The sequence below is a fragment of the Lolium perenne genome, chromosome 4, assembly GCF_019359855.2.
Source record: "Lolium perenne isolate Kyuss_39 chromosome 4, Kyuss_2.0, whole genome shotgun sequence".
Classification (NCBI taxonomy): Eukaryota; Viridiplantae; Streptophyta; class Magnoliopsida; order Poales; family Poaceae; genus Lolium; species Lolium perenne.
Window position 1 is genome coordinate 123,150,693 of NC_067247.2, and position 18,894 is coordinate 123,169,586.

Here is an 18,894-nt window from a genome sequence, read left to right on the forward strand (position 1 = left end):
TTTCTCAAAGACTATCTTTGAGAGCACTTTCCATTTTTCCTGCAAATTTTGTGAATTGTTTCACATGTAAGACCAACACTCCTTCCAAGATACGTCGTACATGCATTAACACACTCTGAGTAGGCCTAATCGCCTTTTGAGCCAAACCTGTAACATAATTAGTTGCAACTTTGGTAAAACATTTAAGCTCGCATATTAAGATAGCAATATATGTCTATATTGTTGTATTTGCACAACATTTTTTTAGGGTAGGAGAGTGATTACCCAAAGTTTTTCTTGAACGGCGGGAATTCTCCTAATACAAACAAGTCCCATCAAGTATGTTTTGATTACATCCCAATTTTTTTGATAGAAACTCAGTAAGAAACCCATCTGGTTCTAGATATTTATTATGTTCCATTTGAGAGATGGCCCCAAAAACCACTTTCTCAAAAGATCGGTTGTGAGAATACCATTATCTACGGGAGATACTTGAAGGATGTCCTCATTGGTATCCTCAATTATAGTGAAAAATTTGGAGCCGCCGTCCCAAATAATTTCTTGTAATACTCAGAGACACAGAACTTCGAATTTTCCTCACCCACAATAGTCCTCTCATCTTGCTCTATTTCATTTTTTTATCATTTTTCTATGTTTCCCATTTGCAATAATATGGAAGTACTTACTGTTACTTTGTCCTTATTGAACATGCTTAACTTTGGCTCTTTAAGGGGGTGTTTGTTGTGGCTTTTTTTGGCTTTTGGCTTTGACAAAAGCCACCAAAAGCACCTAAATAGGTGCTTTTTTTGGCTTTTGGATTTTGGAAGCCAAAAACAAAGATCCTATTCTTTTGGCTTCCAAAATCCAAAAGCCAAAAAAAGCACCTATTTAGGTGCTTTTGGTGGCTTTTGCCAAAGCCAAAAGCCAAAAAAAGCCACAACAAACACCCCCTAAGCCCATTTTGTATCTTCAGCACGCCTTAGTTGACAAACCTATCAATTCGCATCCCTCGAGGCATCCCTTTCAAGCACATTTAGAGGATCCAATTCGGCATTGAAGTCTAATTCCTCAATAATAGACAATAATTTGTCTTAATCCAAAACAGGAAGTTGATATAGTGACTCGCCAAGGGACACACACCAATTCTAGCTAAGGTATGATCAAATTTGTATGCAATAATCCGTATGGAGATGTTTATGTAAGTTGGAGTAATATGGTAGTAAGCATGTGGATATTGACAATAAATATGTGTGACATTTCCATTGGTTACCTCACTTGCATAAATGAATGCTTATGTTGTTGTTCATCTACTGGCATTCTAGGTGACATTGTGTTCATGATTGGATATTGTCAAGAAAAATTCATGCATATCAATGTTTTAAGGCCAAACCTTGTTTATTCATAAAGTTGATTGAAAGAGTTTTTTCAACTAATGGATTACTAGTTAGATGTGTTGCATCATCTCTATTCTAGGACACTGATGCTCCCGTGGATGTGTATCAATCATTTCATTATAATTTTCTAGCACACTTAACTTGTTATTTAAAGTTATATGGATGGCACCATGATTATGAGAGAAAGGTCAAGTGAAACCATAAACCCGGTCCATTTTAATCCATAAGAAACAATTTTTAGTTTACTTTTCATGCACTTGTACTTTCAACAATTTTTAATCCTAAAATAAAAAATACTTTGCACTTCATATTTATTTATTTTACTTTTGGTTTGTACTATTTACACACCATTGTGATTGACAAACACCTTGGTGGAGTTCAGGTCACAATTTTTTTTTGCATTTGCAGCACTTCCACCCGTGTGATAGCAAATGAGCACACTTAATCTAATGTGATGGGTGTTTTAAAGGAAATTTTCAAGATTATTTATCTTAGTACATATTTTTCTAGATTCGCATGTATTTATACACTAAAACATGTTCAGATACTGATATTGTGCAGATCACGCAGTTGGGAAACCCCAAGAGGAAGGTATGATGAGCACAGCAGCAAAATTTTTCTCAGTAAGAAACCAAGGTTTAATCGACCAGTAGGAGAACAAAATCACTTCTAAAGGTGTTGCTAGCTGACTTTGGCAGGGCGCACTACCGGTGGTAGCAACAACGTGAAACATGCACACAACACAACTAAAATACTTTGTCCCTTAACTTACAGTGAGGTTGTCAATCTCACCGGTTTTGCTGAAAACAAAAGATTAGACGTACAGTGTGGAAAGAGGTGTTTGTTTGCAGTAAAAAGAGAACAATGCTTGCAGTAAGGAAACAAAACAGGTGTTTGGAGTAGATGATTTATCAATGTAAAATAAAAAAGGACTGGTTCATTAGAGGTGTCTCTTCATAAAGATAACTAACATGCTGGGTAAACAAATTACAGCTGGGCAATTGACAGAATAAAGACAATACATGACATGATGATTACTATGAGATTCATTTGGGCATTACAACAAGATTCATAGATCGTAATCCAACTGCATCTATGACTAATAATCCACCTTCAGGTTAGCATCCGCATCCCTTTCAGTATTAAGTTGCAAGCAACAGATTATTGTATTAGGTAAAGCGTGTAAAGTAAACAATAGAATTATCCTTGAATAAAACATTGTTGTTTTCTCCCTAGTAGAAATAGCACATCTACAGCCTTAGAAGTTATTGTGACTCTCCCAGATTACTACAGGCATGAACCCACTATCGAGCATAAATACTCTCTCTTGGACTCACAAGCACATACTTGGCCAGAGCATCTACTAGCAACGGAGAACATGCAACATCACAAATAACATATGTAACATATCATAATCAACTCAACCATAGTATTCAATATTCATCGGATCCCAACAAACACAATATGTAGCATTACATAAAGATGATCTTGATCATGATAGGCAGCTCACAAGATCTAAACATGAAGCATAATGAGGAGAAGACAACCATCTAGCTACTGCTATGGACCCTAAGTCCAGAGATGAACTACTCACGCATCACTTCGGAGGCGGGCATGGCGATGAAGAGGCCTTCGGTGATGATCTCCCTCTTCGGCAGGGTATCGGGAAGAGCTTCAAAACCCTCCGGAACTAGGGATGACGATGGCGGCGGCGACGGAACTTTTCGTGGATGGAGGATCGGGTCTCTGGGGTTTTCCCGAACAGATGAATATATAGGCGGAAGGGCGAGGTCGGTGGGCGCCCGAGGGGCCCACACCATACCTAGGCGCGGCCAGGGGTGGGGCCGCGCCTAGGGGTGGTGTGGCCACCTCCTGGCTCTTCTCCATCTCCCATCTGGACTCCGTCTCCGTGACAGTAAAATAGCAACTTCGGCTTTCGTTTTGTCCAACTCCAAGAATATTTTCTCTACAACTTTTCTGAAATACAAAAATAGCAGAAAACATGAACTGGGACTGTGGCATCTTGTTAATAGGTTAGTTCTAGAAAATGCATAAAAATGCCACAAAGTGTAAAAAAAACTTATAGCAATTGGTGTAAAACGAGCATGTAGCATTAAAAATTGGGATTTCTATTTTCGTGCCCCTGGTTCCTTAGTTGTGCTCAGTTTTCCCCAGCCTCTTAACTTTTCCTCAGTTTTCTCCTCCCTCTAGTTTGAAACCCCTCGGACGGGAGGGTTGCCGTCAGGTCAGAGGCCTTACCGTTACCGTTAATCTGACGGGTGGGGCTGCACAGATCGAGGTGGGGCTGCACAGAGGGCAGTTCCTCTCTGACCGTCTCGTGCTGACGGGTAGCCATCCATTTGTCGCTGACGCGTGGGCCGTTTTATTTCCTGATTGTATACGCGGTGCTGCCAATGACAAATGGGGCCGCTCTATAGGGCTGCCGCAGCCAATGACCAGTGGGGTCATCTATTTTTCAAGAAAATACATATATAACCGCTCTGTGTGGCCGCCGCAGCCAATGACCAGTGGGGTCATCTATTTTTCAGGAAAAGACATATATTACCGCTCTGTGGGGCTGCCGCAGCCAATGACCAGTGGGGTCTTCTATTTATTTAGAGAAAATTATATATTCCCGCTCCGTGGGGCCTCCGCAGCCAATGACCGATGGGGTCGTCTATTTATTTAGAGAATATCATATAGAGCCGCTCTGTGGGGCCGCCTCAGCCAATGGCAGGTGACTATTTTCACAGCTTAATCTAAAGTGAATCTTATGCTAAACATGGTGCTTCCCGACGGTGACCTAGCAGTGGCGGCGAGCATAGCCGTTCTGACCATGCCGATATCGGCATCGTTTGGAGGCTGTGGTGCTCGAATCATGGTGGAAATTGCGATATAATTTTTTAAATGCATAATATATAGCTAGATCTCTAAATTGATGCATATGAAGCTACATATATATTCTTGGTCATAATTCCCTTATCTAAAGGGGATGGATGCATGGCTTCACGTCGTCATCGCTTTCATCGTTAGTATCTTCGTCGTCCGAGTAATAGTACATGTAATATTAATAGAGTCCATTTATTGCCTAATTCTTTCATGGAAAAATTTAGCTGGAATTTTCATGCAAGATGTCTAAGGCTATCATAGTGTCTGGTATTATGCACTGGCAGATCAGATGCAAGTGCAACCTGCAGGGTGGTAATTTTTGTTTTATTTGCAAAATAGCAAATTTTCACCATATGTGTTGGCACCATGGTTATTAGTTATTAGCTCCGCCACTGATATTATGCAATAGTAACATAGTCTGGAAACGAAACGGAGGGCGAAATACATGTAGCCCCCATAATTAATCACATGCATTATATATGTGGGAACGCGGACGTACCTTCTTCACCAAAGGATCTTCATAGACGACGATGAAGAACTCCTCTATGATCAATGGCAGTGTTGACGGTGGTGGTGGCAATGATGATAATCCACGTGGAAGCCATGGCAATGGATCAAGTGTATGTGAACGAAGAAGAGAGAGGCAGAACCTATTGACACAAGGGATGGCCGTTGTGGCCTTGTGGGGGTTTACACAATAAATTAAGGAGGAGGTGACCGTTGTGGCCTTGTGGGGGTTTACACAATAAATTAAGGAGGACATGATCGTTGTGGGGGTAGTCATCTAGGTTTTGTGTTTAGTCAAACTTCCCTTTAAACTTTGACAACATATATAGGAAAAAGTAGTAGCATTTATGACACTAATTTAGTATCCCGAGATCCCTTCAAATGGTAATTCATGATAGTTTATCATTTTACCGTAATGGCTACAAGAAATGGGTGATTGTTCATCATTTTACCGTGAAAAGTAATGCCTAAAAGAAATGGTAATTCATGATAGTTTATCATTTTACCGTAATGGCTACAAGAAATGGGTGATTGTTCATCATTTTACCGTGAAAAGTAATATCTAAAAGAAATGGTAATTCATGATAGTTTATCATTTTACCGTAATGGCTACAAGAAATCGGTGATTGTTCATCATTTTTGTGTGGAAAGTAATGGCTACAAGAAATGGGTGATGGTGTATCATTTTTTGCGTGGAAAGTAATGGCTACAATAAATTGGTGATGGTGTATCATTTTTTGCGTGAAAAGTAATGGCTACAACAAATGGGTGATGGTGTATCATTTTTTGCGTGAAAAGTACAAATCGGTGATGGTTTATCATTTTTTGCATGAAAAATAATACCTAAAAGAGTTTATAATTTATCTCGTGAAAAATAATACAGAAAACCAAACTTTAGCGTACTGGGTAACCGCCCTTTAGCATACATAGAGGGTGGAAGCTAACCGCCGACAGAGAGAGAGAGAGAGGATGGTGGCCCCGACCAGAGAGAGATAGGGGTTATCCTGCCCGTTAAATCATACGATCAACGGTCGGCGGGCACGATCCGCGTGACATGGGCTAGACCAATTAGGGCAATGTTGGGCGTCTGTGAGAATTTGTGAAGGGAGAGGGCAAAACTGAGTAGTATCAAGAAACCAAGGGCAAGTGAGTAGTAAACAGACTAAGGGATTCAAATATGAGATTTAAAAAATGAAAAATGCGTGTTTTGTACAATGAAACCCATCTTGGCCTACCTCAAACTATTTGCAATACAAATATACATGAGTGTGAAAATTATGGCCTCATTCAGACAAAGTATGTTTTGGGGAAAGCTGTTTTGGGTAGGGCTTATTGTGGAAAACCATGCACCTTCATAGCTACTAGGTGATTTGAGAAGTGGCAATTTGTGGTAAACTTGATTTATCTATGATTTATCTATGATTTGAGAAGTGGCAACTTGTGGTAAAGACTCCATGAGTAAGTGACACTCTTTTTCGTAATTTTTTGCACATTAAATAACTCATTTAACTAGTTAATCCCATTTGTTGACTCTCTGTTGACCAGCCACTTGAGGGTAAAACTGAGTATATTGCACTAGCCAGTATTAGCACCCAAGGGGAAAACTGAGCACACAAAAAATGCTAGTATATGACTCGAGGGTATACCTGAGTATATCTAAATTTCCAAGGTTAGACTCGAGGACGCGTGTTGCGGTGCAGAAGTGGAAGACGTGCCATTGTTGACGCGTGTCGCGGTGCAAACGTGCACTAGTGGACGCGGGTCGCATTTAGGACGCATAAGCCCCTCTCTCCCTCCCTCTGCACACAGTACGTCTCATTCTCGCTCACGCACGAAACCACGCCTCTCACGTCCCATAAACTTCTCCAAATCGAAGGAAAAACCCCAACCGCCGTACGAGCCCTGCCGGCGATGGAGAAGAAGAATGCGCCGGTGGCCATCGCCCCCGAGCCCGTCGCCTCCGAGCCCGTCGCATCCGAGCCCGTCGCATCTGAGCCTGTCGCATCCGAGCCCGTCGCCGCCGAGCCCGTCGCCTCCGAGCCCGTCGCCTCCAAGCCCGTCGCCGCCGAGCCCGGCGCCTCAGAGCCCGTCGCCGCCCAGCCCGTCGCCTCCGAGGGCGGCGAGCGTGGCGCCTCCGTGAGCTGGGCCTCTCTCGTGGGTGACGGACCACTTCACAAGATCGGCGAATGCTTACTGGCGAATGAGGAGTACGTGGACGCCTACTCTGCTATGAGGCAAGTCTGTAGAAATTGGCGCTCAGGTTTACCTGAGCCCGACGTGCACCTGCACGAATGGATCATAGTAGACCACGCCCTTCCACGCGCCGCTGAGTTCACCTTCCTCCAACTCGGCACATCCCGCTACGTCACCATAGATCTATGGGAAGTTCGTGCAAGGTTCAAATTCCTCCAAATTCCTCCATATCTATAGGGTTAATATATTCTTATTTTCAATCTTAGTGTTGAATGTTATCTTCATCAATATATTTTAGATACTACTTCGTCGGCTTTTGCCGTGGTGTCATCGTGCTTGCCCAGAAGAACCCGCCGCACAAGATACGGCTTCTGAACCCACTCACAAAGGCATCGAACACTATGTTTGAGGCGCAGATGCCATCTGTTTTTCTGAATTCAGTCACTGTGATCAAATCCCCGACTATGGTCTTCGTTTGCTCACATTACCCGAACGAAATTAGTTGGGTCGATGAGAGCACTCCAACTAAGGATATATATGAAGATTGGGGAGATGGTAGTTTTTCGATGGAGAACCATAGTTTGCGTTGCATCACCCCGTTCAATGGTGAACTGTATGCAATAGATGTGGATAATTTTGAGTCCGGAAGAATAGTGTGCACCAATGTACAGTTGCAGCAGCGCGCGAAACCTTTGTCAAGATGGAGACACTAATTTCATTTCCACAACTTGGAAATGACAAGTTCTATCTTGTGAAGTCGGATGGTGATCTGCTGCTTGTGTTGTTGGACAACATGCTTTTGGAGGACCAACCATTGGTGTACCGTGTGGACACTCAGAGCCGCTCTCTCCATCCGTTCAGTAACATTGGCAGTCATGCCTTCTTCGTGCATTATATCCGGTGTATCTCCATCGACACCAGAGTGCACCCGACACTTCTACCTGGCTGCATCTACTACGCCGATTTGGGTTATATCAGAGAGTACATTCATGATACAAAGGCCTGGGATGAGTGGCCACGATATGTGAATAGAATGGGAAACTACGGTCTGAGAAATGAACACAGGCCATACCGTCTGAAGGATGTATTGGCCGCATACTGCAGACGGAAGGAGTTCAATGAATATTTCCTTGGGATAATGCACGGATGGGACGACGAAGAAATATATGAGCAATGAGGAATCTTCTAGCTGGCCATACATTGCGTGCGTCTTGTATTTTTTTTCATCTTAGTTTGTCGTGAACATTAACAATGTTATTGGCTGTTTTTGGCTGTTGTATGCAGTTTATGTATTATACGTTTTCTGATTATGCTGCTGTGAATTTATCATATACTAGCTTCTAGATTTGCTGCCATATTGGGCAAAAAAGAGGGTCAAAAGGTAGAAATAGAGAAGCTTCTCTAGATTTGATACTAATTTGGTGAAAAAGACAGAGAGAGAAAGAGGGGAAAAGGTGCTCTTAAAAGGGAAAATGCCAATTTGGGCCGAGAGAGACAAAACTGAGCTCCTGCTCACGTGCAACCAAACGCTATCTCGTCCTGTCCCACGCGGTCCGTTTCTACCAGCTCCACGCGACGAGGGCCCACACGACGCGGCCCCACATGTCAGCACAGCACGGAACGGTCAACTTAACGGGAATCCTGCCGTCTGAGCTGCTTCTGCGGGTTTCAAACAAGGACTTGGGGAAAACTGAGGAAAAACTAAGGAGCTGGGGAAAACTGAGCACAACTAAGGAACCGAGGGCACGAAAATAGAAATCCCTTAAAAGTTATAGATATGTTGGCAACGTATCAGTATCCCCGAGCTTAACTCCTGCTTGTCCTGAAGTAGGTAAGTCATAACAAAAATAATTTTGGAGGAGACATGCAACCAACACAATCTTGATCAAGTTATTGTAAAAGTGTTGTGAGCTGCGATCAAAGTACTCTAAACATAGAGATGATAGATATAATTCTAACAATAGAACTTAGCAACTATGTTACAACATGAGAAGTAACTCAAACAGAAGATCCTGAATAATAGTGCACTGAAAGAAACTGTTTGTTTTTTAGCATAGAGAAAACATACCAAAGTGGTATTCAGCTTGTCCTTCACGGAATAGAAAAACATAAATGCATAGGACACCTTTATAGTTCAAAAGGGTGACTAGATACAAACAGTTTTTATGAATCAATCAATAATAAATCTTGGGACTATGTACATTATACTCAGAATGACAACTATGATCTCTTAATTGGTGCATAAAGTTAGAAGATGAAGACTCCACATAAAAGTAAAAGAAAGGTCATGCGCAGAGGGAAGCAAGATTACTCATGTGCTAGAGCTTTTTATTTTAAATAAAACAGAGGTATTGAAAATGTAATTTTGAGAGGTATGTATGTCCATGTCAACGAATGGCATCAAATGATTTATCATCCTTTCATTCTAATTGCTTCAAGAGCGGCTCCCATAGAGAGAACAATAAATTTCCTCGTCTCCTTTGTTTAAACAAGCTAAGTTCATGATTTCTCAAGTCCATAGTGTTAGGTGATTTAGTTGATTATTTGTTTATTTATCTTTTGGTGGGTTGGGTACCCAGTTGCCTGCTCTTTTTGCAATATTAAGGACTAGCACATTATGCATGCTAGTCAAAGTGTGAAGCCAAATAAACATCAAAGAGACAATAAAGCATCCAACACTTTCTCATGAGCTAAAACAGGAACACAAAACAGGTCCTAATTTTTTTGAAGGTTTAAAGGTAGCACACAAGCAATTTACTTTGGAGTGGCGATGAAATACCACATATAGGTAGGTATGATGGACACAATTGGAAAATTTTGATTTTTGGGAGTTGGATGCACGCGTAGAGCTCATACTCAGTACAGTTGAAGTCTAGCAAAAGACTGGGAGCGACCAACTAAGAGAGCAATAATGATCATAATCATGCATATCGACAAAATATTATTAATCAAAGCATAAAGTGATATTACAAGTCAAAAACCAAATGATCATAGAGGTTTGAGGTGACTGGTTTGTAGTCATAACATGGTGTAAGCAAGTGCCAAGTCAACCCAAATAAAGCATCAAAGGAGAATACCACAATATTATGCTTTTGTATGATGGAAATAAAAGAAAACACTTGCAAAACAATAAGAGTGAAAACTAGAGTGTTCTATGCAATGAAAACGCAGTGTGTCTATCTCCAAAACAAGTATGCTGAGATCTAGCCATATACTACAGCAAACAAAATAAAAAGAAAACTAAAAAAAGACGCTCTAAGAACAACACATAGCATATGAAGCAATATAAATATAGTGTCTTGAAAGATGACCTGCTATTTTTTGTTGATGAAGACGGGGATGCCATGGGCATCCCCAAGCGGGCTTCCCCAAGCTTTGACGCTTGTACCTCTTGTATATTTCTTGGGGTGACATGGGAATCCCCAAGCTTGAGCTTTTGTCCATACTTCGTCTCATCACATCACTCTTCTCTCCCTACACTTCAAAACTTCCTTCATACAAAACTTCAATTCACACAATTTTCATTAGCAACATTAATTAGTGCAATCAAAATAACAAATCCTTTTTGGTTCAGTTCTAACATAAGTCAAACATTCATTAAAACATTAGCTACTGTATCAAATTCTTTTAAAGTTTCTTTCTCTCAAAAGAACTCAAAAAGAAAAATATTAAGACGTAAATGAAAATAGTGGTAGAAATCTGTCAAAATAGAACAGTAGGTAAAGATATATTTTTTCGAAAATCCTTTGTTGCTCGGATCAAAAAGTGAAAAACTAAAGAAAGTTAGATAATAACCAGGGTAATATGCTCAAAAATTATTAGATCAATCCGACGTTCTGGCTAAGAATACTAATATTTTGGTGGTAGCACAGAATCTGTTTCGGGACAGCAACTTCCCCAAATCACACCTTCTTACTATTAGAGGCTATCCTTGGCACAAAGATGAAATAAAAAGGATAAGGAGAGGGTATTATAGAGGTAACAACTTCCAAGACTCAACAAAAAAAATTACTGAAATAAAACATGGGTTATCTTCCAAGTGATTTTCTTTAACGTCTTTCAGCTAGGCACAAAAAGCTTGAATCAAGTATTTTCAAGTGAAAAAGCATCAAGATTTAGTTAATGGCAGAAGCTTTACATCTACCTTTCTTAACTTTACTCTTTCTCTTAGGGAAAGAATGATAACTCCCGGCCTGGTGAGGAAGTGAAAGTCATGGTGCCTTTCCCCACATATATTTTTGCTCCCAGGAGTTTTAACAGAGATCTTCCAAGTATGATTTGTCCCTTTCCTACACATTCAATGACAAGATAATCAGTAGATACCATTCTTCCTAGGATTCTTGTAATATAATGGCGTTATTGGTAAGAGATATTCCTTCTCCACCCTCGGAAAGTCCCCAAAGATTTAAAGACTCATAAATAAATATCATTATGCACAAGACAAAATTCAGAGATAATATCGCAACGAGCATGAAAAGTTTCACCATTTATATCAACTTTTACTGTAGGGAACCAACTTGAGGGTTCAAAATTTATTGAAACATAATCATAATTTACACGAAGCAGATTATAACATTCTTGTAAATAAGTTGTACTTGTCTCAAGAGTATTTAATCTAACATAAATGCTCACAAGGGATGAGTCAAATTTACTGGGTGAGCTATATGTTGCAATCAACTTTTTTATGGCATTAAAAGTTTGATCTGCATCACAATGGAGGAAATCTCCTCCTACTACAGTGTCTAAAGCATATCTATAACAAAGAACAAGACCAACTCTCCTCACTCCCTTATTTGAAAGTGAAGATCATTTCCTCAGGTGACATAGTAACATGACTAGACATAGTAGCAACTTAAAGTAGGAACTATTTTTTTCTATTTTTGAAAGTAAAATAAACTAAGTAAAACAATGATAAAGTAAAAAGATTGGAGATGAGAGACTCCCCTTGCAGAAATCCTCTTTCTCCCCGGTAATGGCTCCAGAAAAAGAGCTTGATGTTGTGCAGAGCACGCAGTTGGGAAACCCCAAGAGGGAGGTATGATGAGCACAGCATCAAGTTTTCCCTCAGTAACAAACCAAGGATTAATCGACCAGTAGAAGAAAGAAGTCACTTCTGAAGGTGTTTCTGGCTGACTTTGGCAGGGCGCACTACCAGTGCCAGCAACAACATCGAACCTGCTACTAACAGTTAACGTGGAAGTCAGCAACCGCGTTGGGGAAACCGCAAGAGGAAGTTTTCATGAGCAAAGCAGCAAGTTTTCTCTTAGTAAGAAACCAAGGTTTAATCGACCAGTAGGATAAAGGTGTGACTTCTGAAGGTCTTGCTAGCTGACTAGTGGTAGGGCGCACTACCGGCGTCAGCAACAACGTGGAACCTGCATACAACACAACCAAAATACTTTGCCCCAACTTACAATGAGGTTGTCAATCTCACCGATTTTGGTGAGCACAAAAAACTAAATGTATCGAGTGGAAGGAGATGTTTGCAGTAATTAAAGAAAGGGATTTCTATTTTCGTGCCCTCGGGTCCTTAGTTGTACTCAGTTTTCCCTAGCTCCTCAGTTTTTCCTCAGTTTTCCCCAAGTCCTTATCTGAAACCCGCAGAAGGAGCTCGGACGGTAGGATTCCCGTTTAGTTGACCGTTCTGTGCTGACGTGTGGAGCCGCGTCGTGTGGGGCTGGTAGAAAGGGACCGTGTGGGACAGGACGAGACCGCGCGCGTTTGGTTGTATGTGAGCAGGAGCTGGGTTCTGTCTCTCTTGGCCCAAATTGGCATCCCTTTTTAAGAGCACATTTTCCCCTCTTTTCTCTGTCTTTTTTCACCAAATTATTATCAAATCTAGAGAAGCTTCCATTTATGTATTTATTCAATTATTTGTGGCTTTTGGCCCTCATTTTTTGCCCAATATGGCAGCAAATCTAGTACTCCCTCTGGTCCATATTAATGACCTCACAATATTGGTTCATATGTACTCCCTCCGTGCATGTATATAAGATGTTTTGGTTTTTTCTTTAATTCATCTACTTTAGTTTGTATCTAGTCTAGGTTTTAGTGTGTAGGTTCACTCATTTTAGTTTGAATGCAGTCCACTCTAAAAACATCTAAATAATCAAGTATAGTAGAATAGGGATAGATATATAATAGGTAGATAATAAGCTGCATACAGCAGCCAAAATAATAACAGGTTCTTAGGTTCTTCACAACACCAACATATTAACAACAACAAAATAAAAAGCTGCTTTGCAGCAGCAGCAGCAACACACGTCCTGGACTCCGCCTACTCCATCTGGCTCCTCCTCTAGTTCTTGCTCCCCTGTCCCATGATCTTGGGCACCTTGGGCTTGATCGGAGGCATGCGTCCGGCGGCGATCTCCACCCGCTGGAAGGTGCGGAGGTGAATGCCGAGCGCCTTGTGCTTGGCGCGGAAGGAGTAGACGTTCACCGTCGCACCGACTTTGGGGAAGGTCCTTCCGATGTCCTCGGCATGCGTGAGGAGGCAGTTGAAGTCGGTGCCACCGAGTCTCCTATTGCATAAGGGGCACTTGTAGACACCTTTGGCGAAGTACGAGACGAACTATCCGACCTGCAGCCTCTGCAGCACCAGCTGAGCCTTGGTGTGCTGATCCTCCTCGTCGCTGCCGACGTTGCTGCCAGACACCTGATCCATATCAGACGGAAATTATGAGTGAATGAGTTGCAACATAAAATAGTTAGGAAAAATAGAGGCAGCCTCAGCTAGATTGAACATGATTATATATCTACAGGGACGGGGTTAGCGAACCAAAGCTCATGCACAAAAGATTTGTACACAGCAATGGTTCACTGAACCCGCCCTGTACAAATTCGTGCCCAACGATTCATCATAGGCAAAGAAACAAATTCCAAATATGAATAAATTAACCGAACGGCCGAACCCCAAATCTTAACTGATTGAGATCACATGATTACTTACATAAATTAACCGAACGGCCGAACCCCAAATCTTAACCCCAAATCTTAATTGATTAAGATCTCATGATTACTTGCATAAATCAAGAAGGGATCAAATCAAAATGGAATAAAATCGGTGCAAATACTAACCCAATACTCATCCTACCTACAGATCAGCACTAATAGTTACTAGGGAACCAGCAAAAATAGGGTTGAAAACGGAAGGAAAGGGGAACAACAAGGGAGCAAACCGTAGTTACCTCGTTCCAAGGGTATTCCATGCAGGTGTCGTAGGGGTTCGTCGGACAGTTGTCGGGACCCCGGACTACCTGTCCGAAATACCCGTTATGTATACAGTTCACGATCCCATGATTAGTGCGCCGTGAACACATAACCAAACTGATATCAGAATTACATCATCCATTACAAAATGGAGTAAGAAAATTACAAATAGGTCACATGACCTACACTTACATAATAACCTCGAAGGGCCTAACTTAATCACCAGAGTAGCGGAATCACTTCAACAGCGCAGAGCCCAAGTCATCTGCCATAACACTACAGGCAACTGACTGGGAGAACGTTCCTAGCTCGCATAGACGCCGTCCAATCCTTCTTCAGTTGTCGAATTCCTCCAAGTCTAGCCAAGTACGTTGGAATTGTACTCACAAACCATCAACAAGGCACTTTGCAAGAGTGCAAGATAACAAGTGCTAATCTAAGATGACAAGAGGGAAAGACTAGTTTCTCTTGTGGATATAGCATGTGGAAGAGAAATAGTTTCTCTTGTGGATATAGCATCCCAACATCACAGTTGAAGCGGACACTAAGAAGATCCTATGACATCTCTATATCTTTGTTGAAGAAGATACTTCAAAATATATCCTATGACATCTCTATATCTTTGTTGAAGAAGATACTTCAAAAGAGTTCCACAACATAAAACACTAGGATGGGGTAACCCGATTTATTTATTCTTCCCGACCATCTCCATATGGTCAACACAACCTTTCCCGTACCCTTCCGGTACTTCAAAACAAGTTCTTTCCTTTCATTTTTTCAAACATCTTTGTAAAACAAAACTCATGAGGCTAAGCAATGGCCATTCCAACCGTCCATGACCGCGGACGCGACTATTCGAATAAATTTGACTCTGCAGAGTTTGCACACTTTCCGCACAAGATCCGTGAGTCTATCATGTGGGCATCTTCCCTGCATATCAACTATGCCATGACAGAAACTCGGACATAACCTTTCTCTTATCTCCCCTAGCATGGGTCTTTCCCTGTGGGTTTAACCTTCTCGGCACCCCGGCAGCATACCTCCTTATTTGAGCGTATCTCCGGCGCCATGGCAGAAGACCCTCAGTAATCGTCCGGCTATAGGAAAATACAGTGTATTGCCTCCTCTAGAGCGCAACCCGGCGTCAAGGGTCATCGTGACCCTCCTAGAAAGTTGTGAGGTGTCCCACGCCAGCTTCAGCAAACTACGGGCTAAGCCCCGTGCCCATGTTGGGGTAATGTGGTTGCGCTAGTTAATTGGCATGGGTGAATACTTAGGCGCCAACGTTTTTCTTAAACACAACCACTTTCTCTTTTTCACCATCTTTGTCAAGATCCTTTCCTTTTATAAACCATACACTTGGGTAAGGTCGACTCACCCAAGGTTTTCTCAAAAAATTTACAACAAGGTAAACCTTGAGGGGTTCCCAACCTAAAGTTTCATGATGGAACTAGCACACCATATGGCGGTGATGAAAAGCATCATGCATGCCCATACGGAGTCGATAAGGGTGGAGTAACAAGGTCATACTTGCTTAAGGTAAGCATGCATGTTGACAACATAAGAGGGTGTATCATTTCAGATTTGTGGTGTTAACTAACCAACACTAATAGAAGTGATGGTGATCAACAACAAATGTCCTACTAAGGTCAATAGGCATACTCATCTCAAAATGAGAGTACACCAAGATTATGATGGTATTACCACTACACTAACAAGGGGTGTGGAGGTAAATTAGCAAGAAATGTCACATGCTTAAGATAAGCATGTGAATCAGCAAGGTAGGATGGCATAGCCATGACCAACAAGTATACCAACAATTACTAAGATGAGCATAAGGCATGACCAATAGGCCCATCATGCTTAAGACAAGGCATGCATCGACAAGATAAAGAGACTAACACACACAAGATCAAGAGACAAGAGTCACCACAAGCTGACATCAATATGAGGCACAATAATCAGAGATCAATAGATGGCTTGCCTTGGTTGGCTTATTTGTCCCTGGACTTCTTCAACTCCATCAAATAAGAATTCCCACAATATAAATAAAATCCTCGTCCGAGCCACTTCTTCTTCTTCTCCGGAATTGTTCGCATCTATCGCCGAAAAATATAAAAGGAACACAATCAACACATTGCACCAACATAACAAATATGCAACAGTCAGAAATTAACCATTCAACTAAAGGCCAACATATTAAGGACTTGAAGTCAGTACAAAACAATTTTAAAAGAAAACCCATTTTTCTCACTTACAAAAAGACAAGAGAGCATCACAAATTAACAATTGCCTCTCTTGGCTATCACCAAGGCATAAGTTAAATATCCCCTGGTAGATAACACCACAAAGAAGAGAAGTGCACTGGTTTGGCATAAAAAGCATTCAAAGTTTATTTTCAAACTTTTTTTTGGAAAGGCACAAAACATTTTTCCTACTTTATTTGGCTAATAGACACTATACAAAAAATAGGAGGTAAACAATAGACCACACCATTTGAAAACTCAAGTAAAACAATAGAAATTGGTTTAAGATGCAGAGGGCTTTGTTTTTCAAGAATAAAACAAAGGTTGTCCACTCCTATATAAAGAGGTAATCAAGGATTTTAAATACACAAAAAGTTTTGATTCAATAACTCATGTAACACACACATATTACTAACAGTAGAAAATATGCATGAACAGAGACTAAAAATATTTTTCATACATGGACAGTGCTAAAACAACACAAACCCAATTGGATTCACTCAAAAAGGTTAATCCTACTAATTTAGGAATTTTCATGAATCTAAACAGTACATAAAGCAAGATCTGTATGCCAAAAATCGTAGAAAACTCCTAAAAATACGAGGTCAGTTGAATCTGAAAGGTATTGAAAACCTGGTTGCCAACACCCGGATTTTTAAGTCCAGATGCCTATTATGCCGTACATTGCAATCCCAGGAATAATGTTTTTGCGAGATATAATAGTTAAGTAGCATAGAGTCATCATTTATTACAACACATACTTGTCTTACAACCATAGATCACATGATCCAATATTACACAAATATATTGTTCAACAACACAAATAGTAGCGGAAGCAAAGTAGTAGTGGACTATCTATTCCACAGGCAACGCTTGACGTTAGAAGACGGTCCTAGTTATCGTAGACGTCCTGTTGTCCGTCATCCTGATACTGTTGCTCTCCTTCAAAGTCTGGCATTTGAATAGCCAGGACAAAGCCATGAGTACTTTCAAGTACTCGCAAACTAATACTAATGTAATTACTTATTAAGTATATTAAGGGATGCTAAGCTCTAGGTTTATTTGCATAAAGCCAAGTTTTAGTTGATAAACACTTAGTAAGCCTTATCATTTGCTAGACTAACTCAAGTGGGAACATTAGTGTCATTCCCACAAATCATTGTGATTCAAATCAATATCACCTTTCAATTCACCATTCCTTTTTAAGATCAAAATTCTGATAACGGAACAGTATGGCCTTTCCAATCGTCCGTAACCGTGGACACGGCTATTCGAATAGGTTTAACACTCTGCAGAGGTTGTACTCTTGTGCCACAACTTTTGATTACATCCGTCGAGGATAACCCCGAATCATCGTAACTCAGTACGCGGATCATCAACCATAACCTTTCACTTATATATACTAGTATAGGCACCTCTCCCCATGAGCTTGGCCTCCCGGTGAAAACCAACTGTTAACCCGGTAACTGCACAGGGCTTGAGTCGTACATTCACCTCATATTCACATCATTTCACACTTAACGGAGGCAGCCTCGGCGTAACCCCTATGATGCTTGTTTAGAGGGAACCCATACTAAAATACACAAGTTTCTAGTTAAGCCCTACCCATAATCAGGTATTGTGGGGGTACTTGTATAATTGGAAGGGTATCGCATTCAAACCCAATCATCAGTTTTCATTTAAATTCACCAAGTCAACCATGTCACCTTCAACTTCACATTCCTTCAAAGTCATTTCACTTCACCATGTTCCCATCTAGAGTAGTCAATTTTATTTGATTAGCACTAGCAACTATTTCATGAGGGGTGCTATCTAGCTTTGATTTGTTCTAAGCTAACTTTAAATATTGTTCTACTCTAGGCCAAGTGAATCATAAATCAAAGTACTTTGAGATAAATAAGCAAAAATAATTGCAAGGTAAAACATGGGATAGGTAAAACATAAGTAAATTGTGATGGTGTCTTGCTCTTGTAGAGCTATGCACTTGGTGGTTAGCAAGGGTTAGCTTGCCTTGAGCAGGGTAGTTGTCAAAGTTCTCCTCCTCCTCCTGGGAGTAGGCTTCCTCCTCTTGATACTCCTCGTTACTAGCGTCTATATACGAATACGAAGTATAAACACCAAACCAATCTTACATACTAAACTAAAACACACCAAAGAGTTCACACAACTAGTCCTAACATCATATCATTCATGGCATGGTAAATTAATTGGTTGGTTCTTATTTAAGAGAAAAATAATTTCCTCTCATTATTCTTATTTCTTTAATTTGCTATTTAGATCTTTAGAGAAAATAATTTCCTCTCATTAAATCTTCCTCAAATAATAATCAGGTATGAAATATAAGTTGACCAAGGTCAACATTCCATATCTATTATATGGGAGTATAATTTAAATGAAGTGCTACACTTCACACAATTTAAGACTAACACTTAAATGATTTAAAATCTCTAAGTAATAACAATCAGAGGTTCATT